We start from the raw sequence: 22628 nt of genomic DNA, 5'->3' as shown, positions 1-22628 counted from the left end.
CGTTTGCGCAACAGTCATCTTATCTCAATCGACACGATTAAGTTGGAAAACAATCAAGTCAACTGTTTTTATTTTCTACAAATTGTTGAATTTTACTCGTAATGTTCCTAAAAGGAAAAGTACATATTTTTTCCTGACATCTTAAGTACAAAGATATAATGAGACTTGATCAAATTTTGACTTGATTGCGTCGAAAATCCCGCATTTCCCAACAATTTCCTTTCACGTGACGATTTCTCATGACGGTCCAGAGAAACGGAAATGAAAGAAACGCATGGAGAACGACGAAACGAAATGAGGTCTCGTTCGATCGGAAAAAAAAGTTCCTGCGAGTGAACGCAGACTTCCTCGGCCACGGCGCTCGGCGGCGTCGATCGCCGGTGAACTAATAATAACGAGAAAATAAAAAAAAGATACGAGTTTTTAGAAACCTATAGCGGATTAGAGATCACATATATATTTTTGTACGTTCGCAGCGCGCGTTAATTGTGTGCCGACCGCGCCGAGCGCCGTCGACGATGCTGATATTTAATTGGCTGATGTCGAAAACAGATATTTTTATCCCGGGCTTCTTTTAGATCGTTCAACTTGCTGATATGTTTTATACGGCAATGTGAAATCGCAGATGAGTATTGCGAATACTTCGATTACGGCCGAGGATCAGAGGAAACCCTCTCTCCACGTGAGAGAGGAAGAGAAGAGAGGAGATCGGACTTAACGATGAAAAAGAGAGAGACGAAAAGGTACCCTGTGTATTTCGAGAGAAGGGGAGATTTTTCTTAACTATCTACAGACGTCATACATTCTACATACACATCCATACATACACACATGAGATACATAGCAAAGACATTAGCGGCGCGCGGCGACTCTGTGTAACTTTCGCGAGAGAAAGGGAGGGTGAGAAAAAAAAAGAAGAAAAATTACATTCTTCCCGGGCCCAAGTAATGTTACTTAATGAGTAAAAAAAATGAACAACTGTGAAAATGAGACAGTGAGAGAGTGTGAGAAAGAGAGAGAGAGAGACAGCGGAGGGAAAGGGGAGTACGGGAGAGGAGGAGGAGGAGGAGAGAACGAGAGATTGAATGGTTGATCGCTATTTTTAACTCGAGGAAAAAAATACCACTCCAAGTATTGTTGCATGCCTAGTTATATATTGTACTTTGCTGCCGAGCTGCAGTCTCTCTGACACCACACGATGGATATTACGAAGTTGTGAACGAAAAAACGTGGAGGATCGGCGCGCCGCGCGGCGACACCGAACGCCGGCTCCGGTCGATCGCGGCGGAGATCTTTTCGTCCCGCGGCTACGATTATAGAATTATAATCCAGCGAGAGGGTCGAACCGCCGGATCTCACCGGCCGGTGGTCTCTCGTGGCGCGAGAAGCCACGGAGAAGCAGCCCGGACACGTCGGCGACGCGCGCGATCACGATTTCCTAGTCCGTAAGCGATATACGCGAATTAATTATTATCGTACGCATATATCACTAGCATGATTAAACGTGGTGTATACGTATCCGCGCGCAGCGTGCGCCAATCGACGGTCCGACGGACAGGCGAGGTCCATGAATAGAAACGAAATGATGGTTTCGATCTTGGAGTTCCGAAAATAAGCTAGGAACTTGATTAGCGAGCTAAGACGTCGTCAATATTGTGTCGATAAATTCAGGTCGAGTGGCTCAAGCGGCGATTTGTCTCTCGCCGATTGAGTCTCTCGACGTGATCGTGCATCTCTGGAAGGGCGTGGACCGAAGGCGAAGATCGAGGCGAAGGGATTTCTACATTGCCCCGTAAAAGAAAATCATTAAAGTGGACTTGCTGACCTTTTTTATGAAGTCAGTCCGGGTCTTGGTTTTGCAATCGTGACTGTAAAACGGCGGTTCTGGAAGTGACGGGAAGTAACGTGAATTATTCGTAATGCGAGTTATACGATGGGTACAAAAAAGGGGGTTTCGAAGGGAAGAAAAAGAAGTTGATGCGTACGTACGAAGTACAAAGACGCGCGAAGGGTTTTTCATTATTACAGCGCGATCGACGAGCAAATTATCGGGCCGGTTGCGTCGTTCCCACCTCTCCTCCCTCCCCCCCCTGGAATTTAAGTAGATCTTAAGACGTTACTCGATGTTGAATGGCCAGTTATCGTTGATCGTTGAATCGCCCTTGCTGCTTACTTATCTCGAGAAGTGAAGTTTTTAATGATCGTCCGTGTGTTGAAGCGTGAAGGCGAAACGGCGTGACCGGCCCACCGGCGTTTCCATTAGAGAACACGTCTTTTTTCTCCTCGCCGAAGAATCGCTCTTCCAGTCTTCGTCTTTGTCCACGTTTTACATAAGATTTTCTGAAATTTACAACGATAACTTTTTCATTTCGTGCCGCAAAACGTGTGGACGTGCGGAAACGGATTGATTTAGAATCGAGACATTGTTTCTTTCTTTAATTTACATGAAATTACCGAAAATTTACAAATTACTCGGATGACAGCTTAATTCTAAGTCAAATCTCTCACACAAGTGCACGTTCCAGCTCGTCGCGCTTTGCGGTATTTCTAGAGTTGCATGTCCACACAGTAATAAAATAACACAAAGTCGCTTTGAACTCCAAAGTTCTGACCAAAGAAAAGAGAGAAACACTTGACACTCTCGACATATTTTAGCTCACCTTGCCGGTGAGTCGAAGATGCGATGACACACAGATCTCGCGCGTGGACCACTTGCGATTAATCAATACATTCCATTGAGAGATTGTCGGAGACGAGCGGCGTGGTCCGTTCGAGATCGACAGCTTCCTTTTCCCGACGAACCGCCATATTTTTCTTGCGGGGAAAGGAAGGAAGAAGAAGGTGGGATCGAACTGCGATTCGATCGCGGACGGCCGTTGATTGCGCACAGCGCGTGGTACGGTATGTGTTGTAATTTAAGGTACGTTTTTCTAGGCTTAGAGATCTCGTGCGTTTTTCAGATTTGACTCTAGCGAGGGTGAACGAATGAAGGGAAAGAACGAAGAGGGAGAGGGACGGAAGGATGTACGATGGTGTGGAGAGAGAGAGAGAGAAAGAGAATAAGGTTTTTACTAAGTGGCGTATAAATAAGGAGCCTCCAGTATTCCATGATGTCTGTATCGTAATCGTGAAACGTTTACCCTCTTTTAATTTTTACCGTCGAGAACGGGAGAAGGAGGACGGAGAAGAAGGAGCGCCAAGCATCTCCTTAAACGTTCGAGGAGCTAATATACTGAAAGTAAAACAGCGCGTTAGGGGTGAGTGACAGGGGGTGAGTGGAAGGGAGGGATAAGAGGGATGGGAGGCAGAAGCGAGACCTATATGTATTAAATGTATGAATATTATAATTAAGTCGAGTGTTTTATTCGTCGGCCATTTTTCCGGTGCCGCCCGTCATCTTGTTATTACTATTGTAAGTCGTATGACAAGAAAAACTTATACGATTGAATGTCTAGTCATGGCCTCTCGATACCTTTGCTACTTCGCAATCGCGTGTAAAACAAAGTTAAACACTCAGCGTATGTAATGATTAAACACTATTAGCCGATAAGGATTACACGTACACACACGTATATATATTATTATTATTATTATATTAAAATAAATACATACGACACGCGCATGACACACACGTACACGCGGGAGGACATGTGCGCGGAGCACAGGGATATAACTACTATTATTATTATATTATCATTACTATTACTATTATTACTCTATTATTATTACCATTATTATCATTGCTGGAAAGGGGATTTAATAAGGTTTTACTATTTCACGCGTCGTCGTGATGTCAGTCCACATTATTATTGTCATTAATTATTATTGGCATACGACAATTATTATTCCCCCTCATCGACTCTGTTGCCAAATGCGATCGATCGTCATTTATTATCGGATCATTAGAGCACACACTATTCGCCATTGACTTTGTCGGATTATCCCTTTACCTCGATTGATGATTGCCATTCAACGAATTTATCAATTATTATTTATAACTGCCGAATTTTATCATTATTTCTGCGCGAGCATCGCGCGGTACAACTCTAGTCGCCAATTATCGATCCCTGCGGTGCGATTTTATATTGTGGCAATTGCTACCACTATTATTATAATTATTATTATTATTATTTATTATTACTATTACTATTATTATTATTGCTAATATTATTATTTTTATTATTATGATTATTATTGTCATTATTATCGATAAATTATTACCTACCCTAACATTACGCGTCATTATATTCCATATAAATCCTATTCATATCTATATTCGCTAATCGACATAATACAGACACATAATATTATGCATAATACATTACATTATAAATATATATATACGACGTACACGCATATTTAAATTAACTATTATTATTACATAGATTGGTAGGATTTTATTAAGGAAGTTAACACGAGTAAGACGGTGTATGGGAGTAAGAGAGGAGACGGGGAGCACAGAGAGAGAGAGAGAGAGAGAAGCGGGAGAAGCGTTATTTGACAAGTTGAACAAAAAAAAAAGAAGAAAAAGAAAAAGTAAATAGTTAGACCGCGCCCGTCGCGATGCGCGTGTCCGGTTGAGAGTATATATGTATTTTTTTAAATTTTGAAATTAACAAAGAACACAAAAAAAAATTGTGTGTGCGTGAGCGTGAGAGGGAGGCGCGATGAATAAATAAACCTGGGAACAGTACTATTTGTAGGTTATTAATTAACGACTATTTAAAAGCCGTGCACCGACACGCCGGTCACGGTGATAATAACTCGCGTTTGATAGCGCGCCGCACGACGCAGCAGCGACGAGAGAACGTAGGACGAAAGAATATACGGGAGATAAGACGACAAAGAGACGCGGAGGGGAGAGTATAAGCCGAGACGCACGAGTGGAGGAGAGAGGGGCTGAACGTTTCTCGCATACTTTTCGTTAGATACGGTGGCATATTACGCTCGTTATCGATACACACGTTGAAATGTCCGCGATTACATAACATTCCTACGTATTTTTCGCGATTCGTAGAGACAGCTGTGCGGCACTTGGGTTTTCTCTCGCAACGATCCCGGGATTACGGTAATCGGTAGCACGTAACACTTCCGGCGAACAAAAGAGCGCGTTTAAAGCGACCCGGCGCGCGGATTGCGCGCGCGGAAAATGCAACAATAGCGGCTGATACGCGCAAAAAATCCGCGACGCCTGACGCGTGTCGAATGCTTAATCCTTGTACTCTCGGAACCAGGTCGACATACATTTAGCGTATTATCCGACTAGTTTTTAAATCAAATATTTCACAATGTTATGACTCTTCGGCGAAAGAATTCTTAATGCATTCACACAATGATACACGGTGACACATTTAAAAATAAGCGTTGCATATAAAATAGAGGAGTTTTTGCGGTTTAAGCGTTATCGATTTCAATAAGTCTTTCCTCTTGTCCGTGCGACAAACTCAATATTGAAATGAGATCTGTTCCGCGCGGTTAATTTTTTTTATTACAATAAAGCCGATAAATTTCTGATTGGATCAGCTCTCGAGTCACCTCTCTTATTGTTAGGTATCCTGGTAGTACAATAATTAAGGGACAAGCACAATGTACGCATTGATGAAAGGGGGAAGATTTCGAAGACGCGGATTGATTTTCTACACAACACGTACACGTACACCGCAATCGTTGTTGTCTTTTCTTCCACGCGGAGTTCACCTCTTTGATAAAAGGCAGGGGAGAGTGGATGGAAAAGATATATTGAAAAGAAAAGCAAAGCATTTTTCTAACCCATCGCCACTTGTTATCGGTATCTTGAAAAATGAAAAATTCAGCGAAACAAGATTGCATGAAATATAATACACTGTTTTAAATATCAAACAAAAGTACATCGTGCACGTTGTTGAACATCAGAATTTTTTAACTCCGTCCATTCCCCTCTGCACGCGAGCCAATAAACAAAGCGAATCGAGAGAGGTAGCGTTTAGCGATGGAAATTGCATCATCCAGAAAAATGTTGCTTCCATAAATTTTTATTTCCGATTTTATCTCTTACGAAAATAATTTGTCTTCTTATCATTTGAATTTTAATATCTAAGGTTCAAAGAAAGTATAGAATTTCTCATCCGTCTTGTGTAGTTTTTCATTGAAAGACGGATAAAAAAAAAGGACTTTAAGAATTAACAAAATATCGCACAATACCGCGCTCTTTTTTTTTCTTTTTACACAATATCGATTTTAGAATAACCTTTTTAAGATCAATTTCCACCGCCGAGCGGACGCGCTGAGTCGCGAGAAAACGGAAGTGAGTGGCGACAGGGAAGGTGAAGGAAATCGAGTCGGGCCGTTCAGTGGAAGAGAGGTATAAACTATAAGTATCTTCATGTCAATTACTCTAGGGAACATCAAAGCCAAGGGTGAAAACGTAACCTTTGCAAACCACCAAAGGAACCTTTTATCCCGCGAGAATCTTTTTTCTACCACCCCTAAACGTATGTACTTTTAATGCGCATCTGGTTATCGACCGATTCGTCTACCGCTTCCACTTCTTCTTGGCACACCGTTCAATTTCGACGCACACCGGCGCGAATGGAACGAACAATGCGCGCGAACAAAAGCAAAGGCGGAACCGCAGTGACCACGCGAAAAGCGCCGTTCGCAGCTCGGAATCCGCGATTCGTCCCGAATGGAGAGAGAAAGGGATGTAGGGAACTCTCGAACAGGTTTCGGACGGGACGGCCGATTCTTTCTCGGAAATTATGGCAACGGGACCGAAGTTTGTTTTTGAAGGTACCGTTACGACTTTTGCACTTTGAATACAAAAAGACGGAAGAAAGGAAAGAAAAGAAGCGCGAGCCAACTTCTCGAAGTGTCGAATTCTCGCTGACTTGATCGATGAACGATCGTTGATCGCGCTCAGTTCATAAATACCGACGATCGTTGATCGAATATCAGAGTTGTTCTTTGGAAATTTTATTTTTGCAAGACAAACTGACATAATAGAGTTTAGTGATTGCCAAGAGAGCGAGAGAGAGAGAGAGAGAGAGAGAGAGAGAGAGAGAGAGAGAAAGCGAGAGCGAGAGAAAGAGAGAGAGAGAGAGAAAGAGAGAGAGAAAGAGAGACACGACAGTCTAATAAGATACCTATCACGTATATTGTTATAATTCCTAATACGAAAGAATAAACGTTCCCTCCGAGCTGATCGACAGAAAAGAAAAATAGGCAGGAGCTAAATGAGACAAATATAAAAAAAAGATGTGGGAGCAAAGCAATTAGTCTTTCACACATGACATGCGCGAATTTTTATACACGATTTAATCCTTTCGAGGCACATTTTTACTACTTGAAACTGACACTAAAAAGCATATCTTTCATTAATAAGTAAACTTACTCTTGTTTATTGAAAGTTAATGTTCTTTGATAAATTAAAGATATAAGTAATGGAAGTAAAATGTGTTTGACATATCGATTTCGAAATGTTGTAATTGTCGAGATTTTATTTTTGCAAATGACACGCCCTCGCAATATTTTTCCACGAAAACCTCTGCAGGATCCTGAAACATTTTTCGCGAACACAACAACCTCCGGAATCTCGAAAGGAAATCTCTTAAAGGTCCTCGTAACTCGCGACAGCATCGAACACTCGATTTTCGAAAACTTGTATCGAACTAAACCTTTCAACCCAGGGAACGGACTGATGTGCGAGGGAATTCATTCAGCAAGTCTGATTTGTTAGGTGTTTTGATTAAAGTTGAACGAACGAAGTTTACAATCATTACACTTACGTTGTACGGAGCACAATACTCTTTATCGATTGATTCTATTTCGATAATCATATGATAGATTCGTTAGAATTAGGATATTTTTGACACGACGGCGTGGCGTTTAAAAGTGACGTTAAGAGAGAAAGAGAGAGAAAGAGAGAGAGAGAGACCAGAACGTATAATTGTTTGAAGGATCATGGAATAAAATGCGGCGACGCAGTACTGATAGTTCACGCAAGGACGTTTTTATTGTTATACCTAGAAAAGCCTCGTGCGATTCTGTTTTTGATTGAGAAAGCGCTTTACACGAGATCATTTTGATAGATCGAGCGATGATTCATTTATAGACAATCCTGTTTTCTAATTATCATCGTAGCGAGACCACAATGTCGAACATTCGTACACTAAGATGTAATCTCCCGATCTTGTACGCATTTGATAATAATAGATTAATCTTTTCGGTACAGGTGTGTACCAAGGGGATGTACGATAATCCCGTACTCTATTACATCGAATCGACATTGGTGAACTTAGATCGAGACTTTGTTTGCGCGTGATATTCTCTTTCACGTCCCTCAGAAACGATCTTACGCGACACGTGAATTCACGATACTCCCGCAGCGAGTGCTCGAGGAATCGTTTTCGCTCGAATCCGAGGGAAAACTCGTGGAACACATCTCCGGATCTGAGATAAATTTTCTATTTCGTCATGAGTAAAGCAAAAGGAGTCCGTAAAATCATAACGATTTAAGATGTTTGTCGCAAATTCCATTTTACAAATCGAATCGCAATGGCAAACGATCGGTTTCAATCAACTTCTTTCCGCTATAATGAGTGAGCCAATTTTCCCGCAATCGCGAAAATATCAACTATTGATTCCATCGTCATTGATATATTCTGCAATTGAAGGATATGCAAATTACTATCGCTTGGTTTTCCGTTCAGTTTTCTCATTGCTCGACTAGACGTGATCTGGATCCGGCCTACGATATCGAGATATCGATCAATTTAAGACCCGCATTTCCACGCGACGCGACGGTACGATTTTATTAATCCCCAGTGTTGGATATTTATTCGATGTTCGTCGAAATCGGCCGCGTGGAAGTGGATCTTGAGCAGATTGATAGAGGATGTCTCGCTCGCTCAAACGAACTGAATCCTCGTCGAGGATATTACTCGCCAGGACCGAATTAAATCTCGTTAAAGGAGACGACCGAAAGACTTTTTTTGAGAAAAAAAGGCACGCGCAGCGAGAGAAAGGGGAAATGGAATGGGGAAAGGGGGAGAGAAAGATTTTTAGAGTATTATTTTTCGTCATGGTAGTGTTTATCATATTTATATATACATACATTAGCCAATGTATCAATTAACGATTAACGATATACGCGCATATAGCGTACGCATACGTATAGGTATCATAGAAGACATTACGACTAATTATCGAACTATATATGATATTAACAATTTATCGGATACGTTATAACGTGTTTGTACGTAATTTTTCATTATTGATTGAACTGCGTTTTGCTCATGTTTGCGGGGGGAATTTTTCACCGTGTAAAACGTTCGTGTTATCGCATTCGCAGATTTGTATGAGACGGTGTGGGAAGTTGCACGTTTCCGGTGTTGTTAGTGATAACTTTGTAAACATTCGATTGTGCCACTTTTCGGTGGCTCCTTCTACCATCGATTTTTCCCTCTTTCGAAAAAAAAAAATCCCCCCCCCCATTTAAAACGTTCGCGATTCGTTTGAAATGTGCTATCGACAAACCTGTTATCGGACGAAGGGAACTCGCGCGAACGGAAATTATTTCGAAAACTATTTTAATTTGAAAACGAGGAAGAGGAAGAGCCATTGTTGGGGGAGTTCTAGCACGACGTTAAACATAAACGACACAATCTTTAGACCGAAAGGGAGCGACGATGAGTGGCGTAAATGAAGTCTACAAAGCAATGTTGTTAACAGCCTAAGAGAAAGGAGGAAGGAAAAGTTATAGTCTTCTGATGCGAACGGTTATCGCACGACTATTCGTATAATTACGATCATCGGCACGATATTACATTGCTATGAAATCATTATTACAACAGCTCTGCTCTATTATCATTGTAATACCATATGTATATCTATATACGCCGTCGCCCGTTACTTATCGATCTTAATGTCGTCCTTCGACCTCGATCGGGCGCGATCGAGCGATCGAGCGAGCCGCTTGATTACGTGTCGTAGAAGTTGGCTATTAGAACTAGTCGGCCCTTATAGATACTCTTATCGACGAAAGCTTTATGTAAATATGGGCGGCGTATGCGTCGTTATGACGTTTATTATCACAAGACCGCGATGTTGTGTGCGTTGTGTGCCATTATCTACGCAAGTAACGCCGCTCCACCTTATTTAAGCGTCGCGGCGTTATAAGTAGCGCTTGCTAAAGAGTATAATATATATAGTCGCTTGCTAACTTAGACCCCCGCGTTCGGCAGAGTAACGATAAACTGTAACTGAACACCAATACTGTAACAATATCAACCCCCCTTTTTAACCGCATTAGCGTTCCCCCGTTCGCTTCTATACGTCCCTAAACTTGCCGGAATCGGTCCTCTCCGCGATTATCCATGTGGTCTCAATTGGTCCGCGACAATCATTACGCGATGCGCGACATTTCGCTGCCCGACTTTCGAACGAACGTCGAAGAATATCGCATTTCCTGCTAAAATTCCCGGTAAAACCGTTTCACTCGATTCGTAACAAATGTATCAGTTTTATGTATATTTCACAGCAGAGAGTTCAGCTGATATGAGAGCTTTGAGCGCGAGCAATTAATTCTCTCTAATAATCGCGAGTCAAAAAAGCAAAGAACAATCCGCAAAGTGTTGTTTTGCATATTGAAAGCGCACTGCGTGTTACTATTCCACATTGTAACAATAATCCGCTATAATTTCATTATCGCGAGACGTAAACTGGGTCGTTATTAATAACTGAGGAATCGTCGGAAATCAATATCGCGGATTTAAAACGGTAATAAACATGAATTATATAATTACACGAATGCAAAGAACTTGGTGATTTTTTTTCATCGCTTTTATAATTCACGTTATGTGATATTATTTTGCTAGAAATGTCCAGCGAAAATGTTGATCGATTTTATTGTTATAAAAATGTTGCCGCTGAATATATGTATTTTTAACTATAACTTTATTCAATAATGTTGGCCGACTTTTTTTATAATCGATATCACCTCCTTGTCATAGCGATCGTTTTATCTTAATTATTTCGTAAATGAGTGCTGAGTTCTTATATGTTTTTAATATTTTCGAAAACAGTTTCATTGTACATATATGGAGATACTTGTGCAAAAAATGTAGCGTTTAATATTGCATTAATTGCTAAAAGTAAAATGTTTTATTCATACGTTCTTCAACTGACAAGATTAATTGTCTTCTTGTGTGTTAATTCTTTCGCAATTACTTTTTTATTTATGAGAAAAGATTTATGACGATCTGAAATCTTTCTAAGTTTTGAAATCTTGAGGCATGTTTTATATTTTATTTTATGATTTTATTTTATTTTCATAATTTAGCTGTTCATTATAGATATAACGCGCGGCTGTATTTTATCGCGGCAATGTCAATAGATCGATACCAATAATCGACGTGAAGTATATTCCACGTTTATATCGAGCGCTCGATAACGCACATATGTTGTCTTCAATTTTCGCAAATCTCCGAAATCCGCAATATCGCAATTAATGTGTAATATTGAACTATAATATGCATAGTTTATTTGAAGCCTGGCAAAATAATTTCCGCAATTTTACACGTATTTACCTCAATTGCAATTATATCGGCGTATGTATGTACAATGCACCTGTTAACACGAAATTATTTGAAGATGTATTAAATGAGTTTTGCTACCGGATGAATGTTTGTGCTCGTTACAACAAAGAACGATTGTAACGCTCGTAATAATACATGCGTGTTGCACACGTTAAAGAAAGGTGAAATTAAATTTCTCGCGTTACAAAGTGAGGACAAACTTCTTATAAAACGTTATAAATCCCGATATGAATTCGCGACGAGCAATTTATTCAAATCGTAATAATGTAAAGGTAAAATTGTAACAAAAATCACAAGAGAGATTCTGGCATTATCGACAAAATGCTTCTTCCTCGCGACGCGCCGACACACCGCGCGATTACCTCTGTAGCATCGTATTGTTTGCCGACATCGAAACTTTTGAGAGACTGCTATTTAATCCGTCGTAGTATTCGAGCGTTAAACAAACGGCGGAGCTCATTTGTTGCGAGCTTATCGCCGACGCGCTGCGTTATAAGTGCTGTCCGTGTAATAAGCGACTGCGAACATTCAATATATCTTATCGATATGCCGATAGCTGCACCGTTCGATAAAGAAGTGCATTATCGAAGTGACGCGCCGATAGTCGCGGGCTGCCACGAGCGGAACGGCAAGTGCGCTATTTGTTGCTGGAATATTTATTATCTCTATTGAGTGATGATTATTAACGCGTGGGGCGTCTGCTAGCTCTATTGTAAAATTCGTTGATCACGTTTCCCGACTAGAATATTTTTCTGCAAACAAATTATTTTTTTACCGAGAGACTTCGCGAGTGTCGGTTGATCAGGTTAGCGTTGCGATCGCCGTTTTACCGATATATTTCGGATATTGTTTGATCAATATGCGTATCCGTCGTTTCAATCTTGCTACGCACAATGAATATTTATCGTACGATGAATTGTGGTTAAATAGTAGCAGTAACACTTTGTTTTACGATAAAAATTTTGCAGCCATTTGATACGAAAAAAAAAGCAATCGACGAACAATGAAAATACCTTTAGCATCTAAACGCGAACGAATTGGCTTTTACTTTGTTTAATGTTATATAACATTATTGAATAATTCTATTTATTGGTGGTGCAATGTTACCTCCGCTAATGCGAACATGATTTTACGGTAGGATTATTTTGGGGGTATATAATTAATCCATACTTCGTGATTCGTTAAATACCTAACGCAACTCGCAGTCAAAATCTATAAATATCTCTCGAGAAAATGCAGCGCTTTGTATTTTCATCGTATTTTAGCGCTGAATGTGGCTACTTAGCTTCGAGTTTTGTTTCTCTCTGCTAACATCAGAATTCACGTTCGATTATACATATAAAGTTTAACAATGTGAAAGAATTGCCTGCGCTGATGTCGAGGATTTCAAGAGTAGAATATATCCCGCAACATAAGTCTGGAAAGCTCTCTTCAAAATTATGAACTATCGAAAATCGATTCTTTTTTTTTTTTCAAATTTAGATGATAAAATAATGTCGAGAAGAAACAAGTTATGAAAAACTGATGAAGGGAAACGCGCGGATCAGGACTAATGGTGAATCAAATGCGCGAAGAGAATCGAACAGCCGAATGCGTTTAGCGCTAAAAGACGTGCCGAGAATGCGGTCTGTTATCTCGTAATAACGCGCAAGAATCGATAACCATTTTCCTCACCGGCGCGATGTTACGATCGCGATGTTACACCCTCTCGTTAGGATTTAGGCCAGTCGTAATAAGACGCTCGTAGTAAGTCACGTAGCTGAGTCACTACGCTCGCGACGCGAGTGCTCTCGCACTGCTGTAGGGATATATTTAAGTAAGGGTCTTAAGGTTAGTTACAACTCGGTTTTTCTCTTCTTGTCGATAGATATTACAGGCGGGGGCCCGCCTCAGGGTCGACCGTGGTCACGCGTGTAGATTAGCAATAGTGAGTCGTAGCGTAGCGATTATTTCGACGCACCCATTATTATACCCCTTCGCGCGGATACGGAGAGAATGAGCCCCCCCCCCCCCCCCCTCCCCCCTCAGCCGAATGCAAAGCACGGCGAAGTATCGCGAATACATATGTTCTACCGCACCCCTTTCGTTCGGTCGTGAGTACCTCGCCGACGGCGATTGCCGATGGGCCGGCACGGAGAGAGAAAGAGAGAGAGAGAGAGAGAGAGAGAGAGAGAGAGAGAGAAAAAGAAAGGGTCTCGTATTTTTGTCTCGTTGGACGTTGATCGTAACGATATGCAGGGTGCTTCTTAACATGCGCCAAGTATCTCAGGGATGAATTTGGAATCGAAAAATAAGAAGAAAGGATCGCACTGCTCGTCCATCTTCTTTCGCACTCAATACAAAACACGTAGATCGTATTTGACAAGATATGAATATTTTATTAAACGTGACGCAAATGTATGAATAATCGCTTTACAATGATCCGCACGCAACAGCTGAGAAGGTAAATCGTTACGAGAACAAACATGAGCGATGATGGCTAAAAGAAAAAGAAAGAATAAAACGAACCCTGCAGTGATGACGCGTGTTAAGAAGCACCTCGTATTATCATCATTATTAAACGTTTGAGAAAATTTATTTTTCTACTGCATATATCGCGCGTTGTCGTGTCGCGTCGCACTGAGTCGCGTTTCCGTTTCGCGAAACTCTCGCACTCTTGCGATACGATACGGTCATCGAGGACCTCTTCGATTTCGCGAGGAATCGAAGGTCGTTAACACTAGAACACCCGGAGGTTGAATCGACGATTTCAACGATTTACAGTAATTGCGATCCAACGGCATCAAATAGTTTTTATAAAAAGTAATGTTAGCTATACGAGTACACACCTTTTTGGAGCGTCAAAAATAATGCGAAATGAGCATCTGTCTAAAACTCTAAATGCGGAAATATTATTTCAAGCTTTCAGAACGTTTATTTCTTTCATCGTATATGACGAGTTTCGAAATAATGTCATATGTACGTTTCAGAATGCGCATATAGACGTCCGCTAACGTGGCGCGTGCAAAGTTATTGCTCTTTCCTGTGCATTATTCAACGCTTAGCTTAGTTTTCGATTTGACTGCGTAAAGGCGAGCTTCTAGAAAAGTGGGTATTCAATCGAGAAATTGTCGGACGTTCTAGTGTTAAGCAAACAGTAAAGGAATCTTTCTTCTATGAAGGGGTCCGCCGAGAGGCGAGACGGTGATTAAAAGCAGAAATCCATTGTCCTGTGAAAGAATCGAAAGATTAGGAAGAAAGAGGGTGAAAAATTCGACGCTTCTCTCCGTCGTTCGAATCGAGGACTCGCGACAACGCACACGCATTTTACGCACACGGGAATAGATGGGTTTTAGAGAGCGAGAGGTAGAGAGAAAGAGAGGGGGTCGGGGGATTAACGTAAGCAGCACATATAAACGTGAGAGACACGTGTACACACGATATCGATATGCTATGCGCGCACAACATTCAACACGATCACACATTATAGCCGCTGTATAAAGAAATCGCCGTTAGCGTAACTACTACCTTCGAGGATGGATATTGTGTAAAGAACGCTTCGCATGCACACTCTTTCACGCACTATTCATATATTCTCCCCGCGATATTGGTATCCCTCTTTTGCGTCTCCGCGCTCTACGATTATCAGCGATCGGGAAGCGTTATTGGCCGTATCTCGAGGCATACGCGTATAAATGAGAAAAAGGGGAAGATTGAAATCTTCCCAAAAGAAAAAAAAAAAAAACTAGTTCACTTCGCCGAGACTCTTTAGCGATTTCGGATATCCAAAAATATCCGTCGGATAGTCGGCGCGATACGAAAGGCGAAAGCGTCGATACCGGTACGATAAAAAGTACGTCGCTTCGGGGGGAGAGAAAAAAAGCGAGCGTCCAGAGGAGAGAATTCGAGAGAATCGCCGCGAGGGAGGTCGCACTTTTTAGGAGTCGCACCGCCACCTTCACCCATCCTTTAAGACTGATTGTGAACGATTCTTCGTATATTCTCGCGTGACTTCTAAAAGAGACGCGACAAGCATGCGATCCTCGTTTCTTAAAAAAAAAAAAAAAAAAAAGAAAAAGAAAAAAGCAAAAAAATAAGAGAGAAAAAATTGTGCTTCTTGGCGACGCAGCGTGCATGAAACGAGCAGACGCGTGAGGGATGCTAAACGGACGCGCGAACGCGAAAAGGATAGATCGGACGACTATAAAACGGACGATGAAGCACTACATTTGTTAAATACCAACTTAGGTGTGCTTTCTTTCATCGCGAGAGTTTGACGCTTCGGCGTAGGGGCCGGGTGTGCGCAGCCAAGAATTTTAATTTTGCGAGGAAAGAACGCGAGATCTTCCCGAGAGATCGCGCACGCACGCATTTTCGTCGAAAGTGATTCGCGAAAGATAAAACTCCCGAGTGAGCACTGCTACTAAATGGACGAGGACGGTGAAAGAGCGCGGGAGGGGGAGCGGGAATACTATCGAGGCGTAATCGATAAAAAAGAAAATGAGAAAAAAAAGGAACATAACAAACAATCGATTCTAACACTCTCTATCTCTATATTCTTCTACCAATTATATTTTTCTAATTATATTTGTACGTTGACTCGTAAGCTAATCGACCAAGCGATGTTTCGTGCTTGTGGTAGAACGAGTGGAGGAGGAAACGCGACAAAATTGACAAGGGATAGGCGAAAGGAAAATAGAAGAGAAGAATACACGCGTTAACGGGGGGGGGGGGGGGAAGGGAAGCGGGATGGAAGCGGCGGGGCTCGCGTCGCACTTCGTGATGGCTGTAATAAATCGCGTCGCTCGTTTTCGCGCAGACGATTCCGGTCTATCTTTTCTATACTCGACGATCGGCCCTTTATTCTTACCGCTGGTTCGCAGGAACACGTTTATTACTCGTAGACACGGAAGCAGAATTTGAAACCGACGTTAATTTCGACGAGTTCGAAAACTTGGGCGTCTCAGACACGCGGAGAGTTTCCGACGACCTCCGCGCTCGCCCGCTCGCCCGCTCGCTCGTTCCACAACGGAAAAGACGATTTGGGCGAAGCACGTTTTTCCCTTAGATTTAAATCTCGGCTCGCCGAAATTAAATCGGTTACAGTTTCTGCACACGTACGACTTCGGGTCGCGTTTCACGAAGCGTTTCATGTCGCTCTTCACGACGCGATCGCGATTCCGTTCGCGGGCAGAGCTGGGTCGTTTTTCCGACGTCGAAGCAGAACCGGGACGACGAGCTGCCCTTTTCACGTGATATTTTATACCGCTCTGCCATTTGCGAAATTGGGAAAAAATTACCTTGCTATTTTCGAAAGGAGGCTAATTGCGTTTCCTCGATCGAGATTTGTTCAAATATCTCCGAGAAAAACACAGGATTCCATTATAAGCTCACAGAGATGTAAGCTCACCTTTCTACCTTCGTACTGTTCATTAACTTAAGTAATCGGGATGAAAGAATTTGCGAATTACATTTTGGAATTCCCTTTACGAGTCATACATTACGAATTGTAATGCATTCCGTTTCATATTCACTCAGCTCTGCGCGCAAAAATGCGGAATATACTTAAGACTCTAACTACGTATGCACAAAACTGTATCAAATCGAATTTATCAAACCGATTTCGCGCTCGCGCGCCGCGCCTGGTCCCCGACGACTTTCGATCGACAGATGAGGAAGGAGAAAAAGCAAGAGGGAGAAAAAAATACGTCTGCTTGGTCCGACTATGAAAAAACGACGAGTATCGGCTGAAAATATTTTTAATCGCGGAAATATTTTATCGTGATCTCTCCAAAAGCGCTGTTTGGAATTTCGTGCGGTACGGTGAAGAAATTCTTTCAATAAAACTAAAACAATCTATTAGAACTTATTTTTATACAATAAAAAAAAAAAGAGTCTCCTCGTCCAAATGCGAAGATGCGCGTTATCGCATTCGTACGAATATCAAGTTCGTTAAACACTTTCAGATTTTTCCACGGACTTACCGCGTCTGTCTGACTGTACGACAGTGTGAACTTAATGCACTATTTGAGCTACTACAATATATTATACTACTCGATTAATATTAAAGTAATTAAAACTGCGGCCGCGGTTTCTGCCGAGCAGTATATCGTCGGCTTTTATGACAATTCTAACGATCCCCCGAGGCTTTCCGTCGAGGGTTAACGCTTACCAAATCAAAAAAAAAAAAAAAAATAGACAAAGTCTCTCTGCATCGCGAATCCACGAAGCTCGTATTTTTGTGTATAGAGGAGCGAGATGGTGCACACGCCGACGCGTTCTCCACGGAGCCATGGCACTTGTTACGATTAATTTTCGCACAAGACACACGTACGCGATTCGCTTGGGAGGCGCGGTGGCTTCGGAAATCGTGCGAAGGACGAAAACGCAGGAGAGCGACGTCGGGCCCGAGGCGCGACATTTCTTTCTTTAGAGCAGGCGCACCAGAAACAGAGAAGAAAGAAAGAAAAAAAAAAAAAAAGAAACAAAGCGATTATTAATCAATGGACAAAATAACAAACTCGAAGTTCAGTCTCGAACGGCGCGGACAATTCTTTTATATCGCGTTTATCCGGCGTTGTTAAGTCTTAGCGTTAATGATCAGCCAAAGGAAATGCACACCAACGCAATGTGGCGTACACACATGCATACATACACCAACACACACACACACACACACACACACACACACACACACACACACACACTGGAGACACAAGAGAAACAAACGTAAATGGAACATGACCACTCCTCATTTTCTCACCGCTCCTTCCAGGTGTAGAACAATGACAGACGAAGGGACACCGGCTTTATTCGCCGCCGGCTATCGGCCATTCGCACATTCCATACGCCGATGTATCCCACACGTATGATAAATGTACATCCACACTCACATAAACGCAACACACTACACACACACACACACACACACACACACACACACACACGCGTACACGCGTACGAACGTCGCGGAAATCCGCGAATCCGTATGAATGGTATCTGCATAATTATTGCGTACGTATATACATATATTAATCACGAACACGCGTACACGAGTAATCTCTCTATACGTACACACTTGTAATATATATACATATATTATCAAAAGGCGAAGTAGAGCGTAAGCTGATCGCGGCTACTTCAAGAAATCAAATTTGCATGTTGCGAGGACGATGTTGTGAAGGACGCGTGAGGAACCGAGAGAATGCGAGCGAGAGAGGCGGACGAACGGAGGGGGGAGGGAAATGACGGAGACGTGAATAATAATAATTGACGATGACTGTAAATGGTTAAACAAGCGCCGCGGGGGGGATGGGGTGCGGGCGCGGGTAACGCGGGGTGCGCGCGTGTGGTCGGTGTAATCTTCGGATGTTTCGCGCGAGAGAAACGAGGATGGGAAATGTAGCTAGTTGATCGGAGCGCATGCGATAGGCGGGCTTGTAAATGCACACGGCAACATTTTCCAGTGATAAAATCGGCGGTTACAAATGACTAAACGTTTATCCCGATAAAATCATTTGACATGATAGAGAGAAAAAGAAAAGAGAAAAAGCGCCAAATCGTAAAATTCGTACAGATAATTTGGAAAAAAGACACTTTGCAATTCCAATTCAATTCAATGTCCAATTTAATTTTTTAAAAGTAATGTTTCTAAAACACGAAGTAATCGCTTTAATATACGAAAAGAAGTATTCAAATATAGTTTTACAGAGACTTTTGCAACAACCTTTTCTATCAACAATCTGCAAAAGCATTTTAACGGAAAAATAGCAGCATACGCAAAGCTAGGCGGGAGGTGTGCGTCTTACACGATACATTTTATATATTGCATATAAAGTACACAGGAAAATGTTGCTTCTGGTGCTGGAAGATACGGTAACGTCACATTTATCCCATCGCGCAATCGCTCCGATGGAACTTATAGCGATGATAACACGTCGGTGCTCCTTCGGCGAGCTTCTTGTTTGACGACGCCGCGAAGGAAGAACGAACTCGCGAACGATATTCGTGGCGATTCGGCGATCAGACCGGTTTTCAAATTGAGAAGCGACGGCACACGTCTCGTTCTGCATAAATGAATCGACGAAAACGGCTGTAAATCTGTATAAAGGGTTTTCCAGTTGAAATAATTATTTTATTAACTTGGTCGTTTGTACGTGTGCGGTTTTTGCGGCGTAAACGAGGCGAGAGTATATTCGGGGGCGATATATATGTATATGTGTACGTGCGCGCTTGGAATTGGCTCAATTCTTCCTCACAATCGCGAAGAAGATCGACCGCCCTCAAATGTATTTTTGTTACCGACGACGTCGGGCGTACACCTGAGAGCATACATCTCTCTCCCTCCGCATTTCGAAGGAGGAGAATTTTCGTGTGGACGGTCATCTTCCACGTCGCGTCTACAGAGAAGAAGTTCGCTGAAATCGCATCGTTGCAAAGTCACTCTCAATTTTCTATGCTGAGAATCTTCAGCGCTGGGAAATAGCGTTGTCGGGGAGCAAAAAAACTCCGCCGGCGCAAATACCTGCTGAAAATCATTCCGAATTCTGTATCCATCGTCTATTCGCGTCAGCCGTTCTCGAAGAAACGAAACTCTCAAGTGTACGTCGGACTTTACTCGTCGACATGCGACGGCAACGTTGTTGATAGAACGGATTCGCGCATTACGGTACGTGCTCGCGTGTACGGTTTTTGAACGAAGGCAGGTTTTCGATATCGCGGATACGGCACGTCGAGAAGGGTTGAGAATTTTTTCGTGACAGTGATGCAGAGCGGATCGGCGCAACGTCCGCAAACCCCTCGTTCGCAAAGCCCCCCCTCGGTCGCCGATTCACGTTTGTTTGGTTTTTATTGTCAGAAGTTTCTATTTTTCCATAATACGATAAGGGACGATAATATTTACTACTGATATATGTGTATGTATGTATGTGTATGAATGTAAGTGGTAGCGTCCGCTCGAGAGAATGAGAGAAAGAGAGAGCGAGAGCAAGAGAGAAAGAGAGAGAGAGAGAGAGAGAGAGAGAGAGAGAGAGAGAGAGAGCAACCAGAGCGAAGCAAATTTTATAGCGACACGGTTTGTTAAGTATTAAAAAAAGAGGCCACGAGTTTGTGCGGAAGGTACTTTAACAGTGCCCATCATCGGGGCTCGAAAATCGCGTCCGCCATGTTGATAAGAAAGTTGTTGCAATTAAGTAGAGAGGAGATTTAATCGAAGCCAATTATAAGATTTGTAAGGAAAATAAAAGTTTACGATCGGAGCTCTTGTTTCGATTCCTCGTTTTACTCTTTTTTTCTTCTTCAATTCCAGTTTTTCGAGCCCCGTCTGTTATTACCTATGATAAAAGATACGAGAGAAGCGTGAAACGGTGAAGATAGAGCAGAAACGTTACGAAGTTACGCAAGTTGAAGCGATAAGGATGCGGATGAGGTGAAACGGCGTAGTGAAGGTAAAACGGATACGAGTGAGTGCGAGCGAGAGGGAGAGACAATTTTTTTCTTGTTATGAACTAAGTGTGCCTAGTCAATAGAATATATCTCGTCAATTTTAATATTACATATATTATATATATTATATATATTACTACGATTATATGATTTAAACTTGATACTGTAATATTAACGATGTGGAAACCTATCGGACGCGTGAGGAAAAGGGGGGGAAAAAAAATAACACGTAATGATACGACAATGATTGTGCTGTGTTGTACTACGAAATGTTGGCCTGTGACTTATATTTGTAGCGATTATACGTACGTACCCGTACCCGCATAAAAAGAAAAAAAAACGGTAACAACCAGAATACAAAAAAAAAATAATAACGATACGCGAGTCACACACACATACGTACATATATATACGTGTCTATATATGTAGGTTGTGCCACTTTTTTCAGTCGAGAGAGTCAGACCCCTCTGAGAATCGCGAACGAAAAGCGGACGAAGCCGATATAAATGTTATCGAAATAATGTATATCGGATTCTAAATTTGTTTCTATCGTTTTTTCTTCTCCTTTCTTCTTCGAGACGAGCAATAATTATTTTTCTATTCGAGAAAATGTTCGGGAAGAGAACGAGCTCGAAATCAGTTGGATTACATCGAGAGTGCGGCTCTCGCTGCGAGTTGTTGATTCACGCGAATTATTCGGGATCGAAATTTTCAAGAATATCGGTTGAGAAACTTCGCGATTCTCATATTTTTCAGTCGCGCAAGCATGAGGGCGAAGCTCGCGTTTGTAGTCGGCTAACAGGAGCAGCGCTCATGTACGCTTCGACTCGTATTGAGAGTGAGAGAGAGGAATAAGGAAGAATTTCGCGAACGGTCATGTAAAATGGATCCATGACATAAATATGTTTCCATGTTTCATTGCTCTCTCTCACTTTTACCTGCCCTTCTTTCTTTCTCTCTCTCCCTCTCTCTATACATATATATCTTTTTCTCATGCATTCCATATGTTGGAAATATGGAATCCAGTTTGCAAGCGTATGGAAGCATTTGAAAGCGCACGGAACTGAGAAGCGATCCCGAAAAATAATAAAAATCATACGAGGATACGAGTGTATGTATGTGTGCGTGTATGTGTCTGCCATATGCATGTGAAAGAAAGACACTGAGCGAGAAATATTTTTTCTAATAAAGACTCGTCCCAATCATGGCAAACAACCCCCTATCCTGTTATGCGCGAAACCGATTCGCTACTAATGATTGGATCGTGAAAAAAACAGATGTCGGATCGCGGACGAGAGAAAAATAGAGAGAAAGAGAGAGCGAGAGGGAGAGAGAAAGAGAAAGAAAGAGAGGGAGAGAGGTAGAAAGAGAAAGACAGGTGATTTCTCTTGTGAGAAAGAAAGAGAGCGTGAGAGGAATAATGTAGCGAGTGTGTGAGAGAGAGAGAGAGAGAGAGAGAGAGAGAGAGAGAAAGAGGTGAGGAAAGCCAGATATTAAAGGGTCATATCAAGATTGGTTATGGAATAAGAGGGCTATTTATTTAGGATATAACTAAATGGTCTGTTTTAATGTGTCACGGGCTACACGTACTGTACTATAATATCTAACAATAAAGTATTTTGTTTGCTTCAA

At 42.0% G+C, this 22628-nt stretch overlaps 1 protein-coding gene across 7 annotated transcripts in view; it reads left to right on the top strand.

Moving 5' to 3' along the window:
* Positions 1-22628, top strand: part of brat (brain tumor) — a 108436-nt gene extending 85808 nt beyond the window's left edge. For all 7 annotated transcript variants that reach the window (XM_012364558.2, XM_012364556.2, XM_012364557.2 and 4 more), the window contains one exon: positions 1-22628. This exon is cut by the window's left edge and continues 8894 nt beyond it. The gene's annotated coding sequence lies outside the window, so the exon portion shown is untranslated.

This window comes from Linepithema humile, chromosome 2 (genome assembly GCF_040581485.1).
Source record: "Linepithema humile isolate Giens D197 chromosome 2, Lhum_UNIL_v1.0, whole genome shotgun sequence".
Lineage (NCBI taxonomy): Eukaryota > Metazoa > Arthropoda > Insecta > Hymenoptera > Formicidae > Linepithema > Linepithema humile.
The sequence above is the reverse complement of the archived record's forward strand: the minus strand, read 5'-3'. Positions and strand labels throughout refer to the sequence as shown.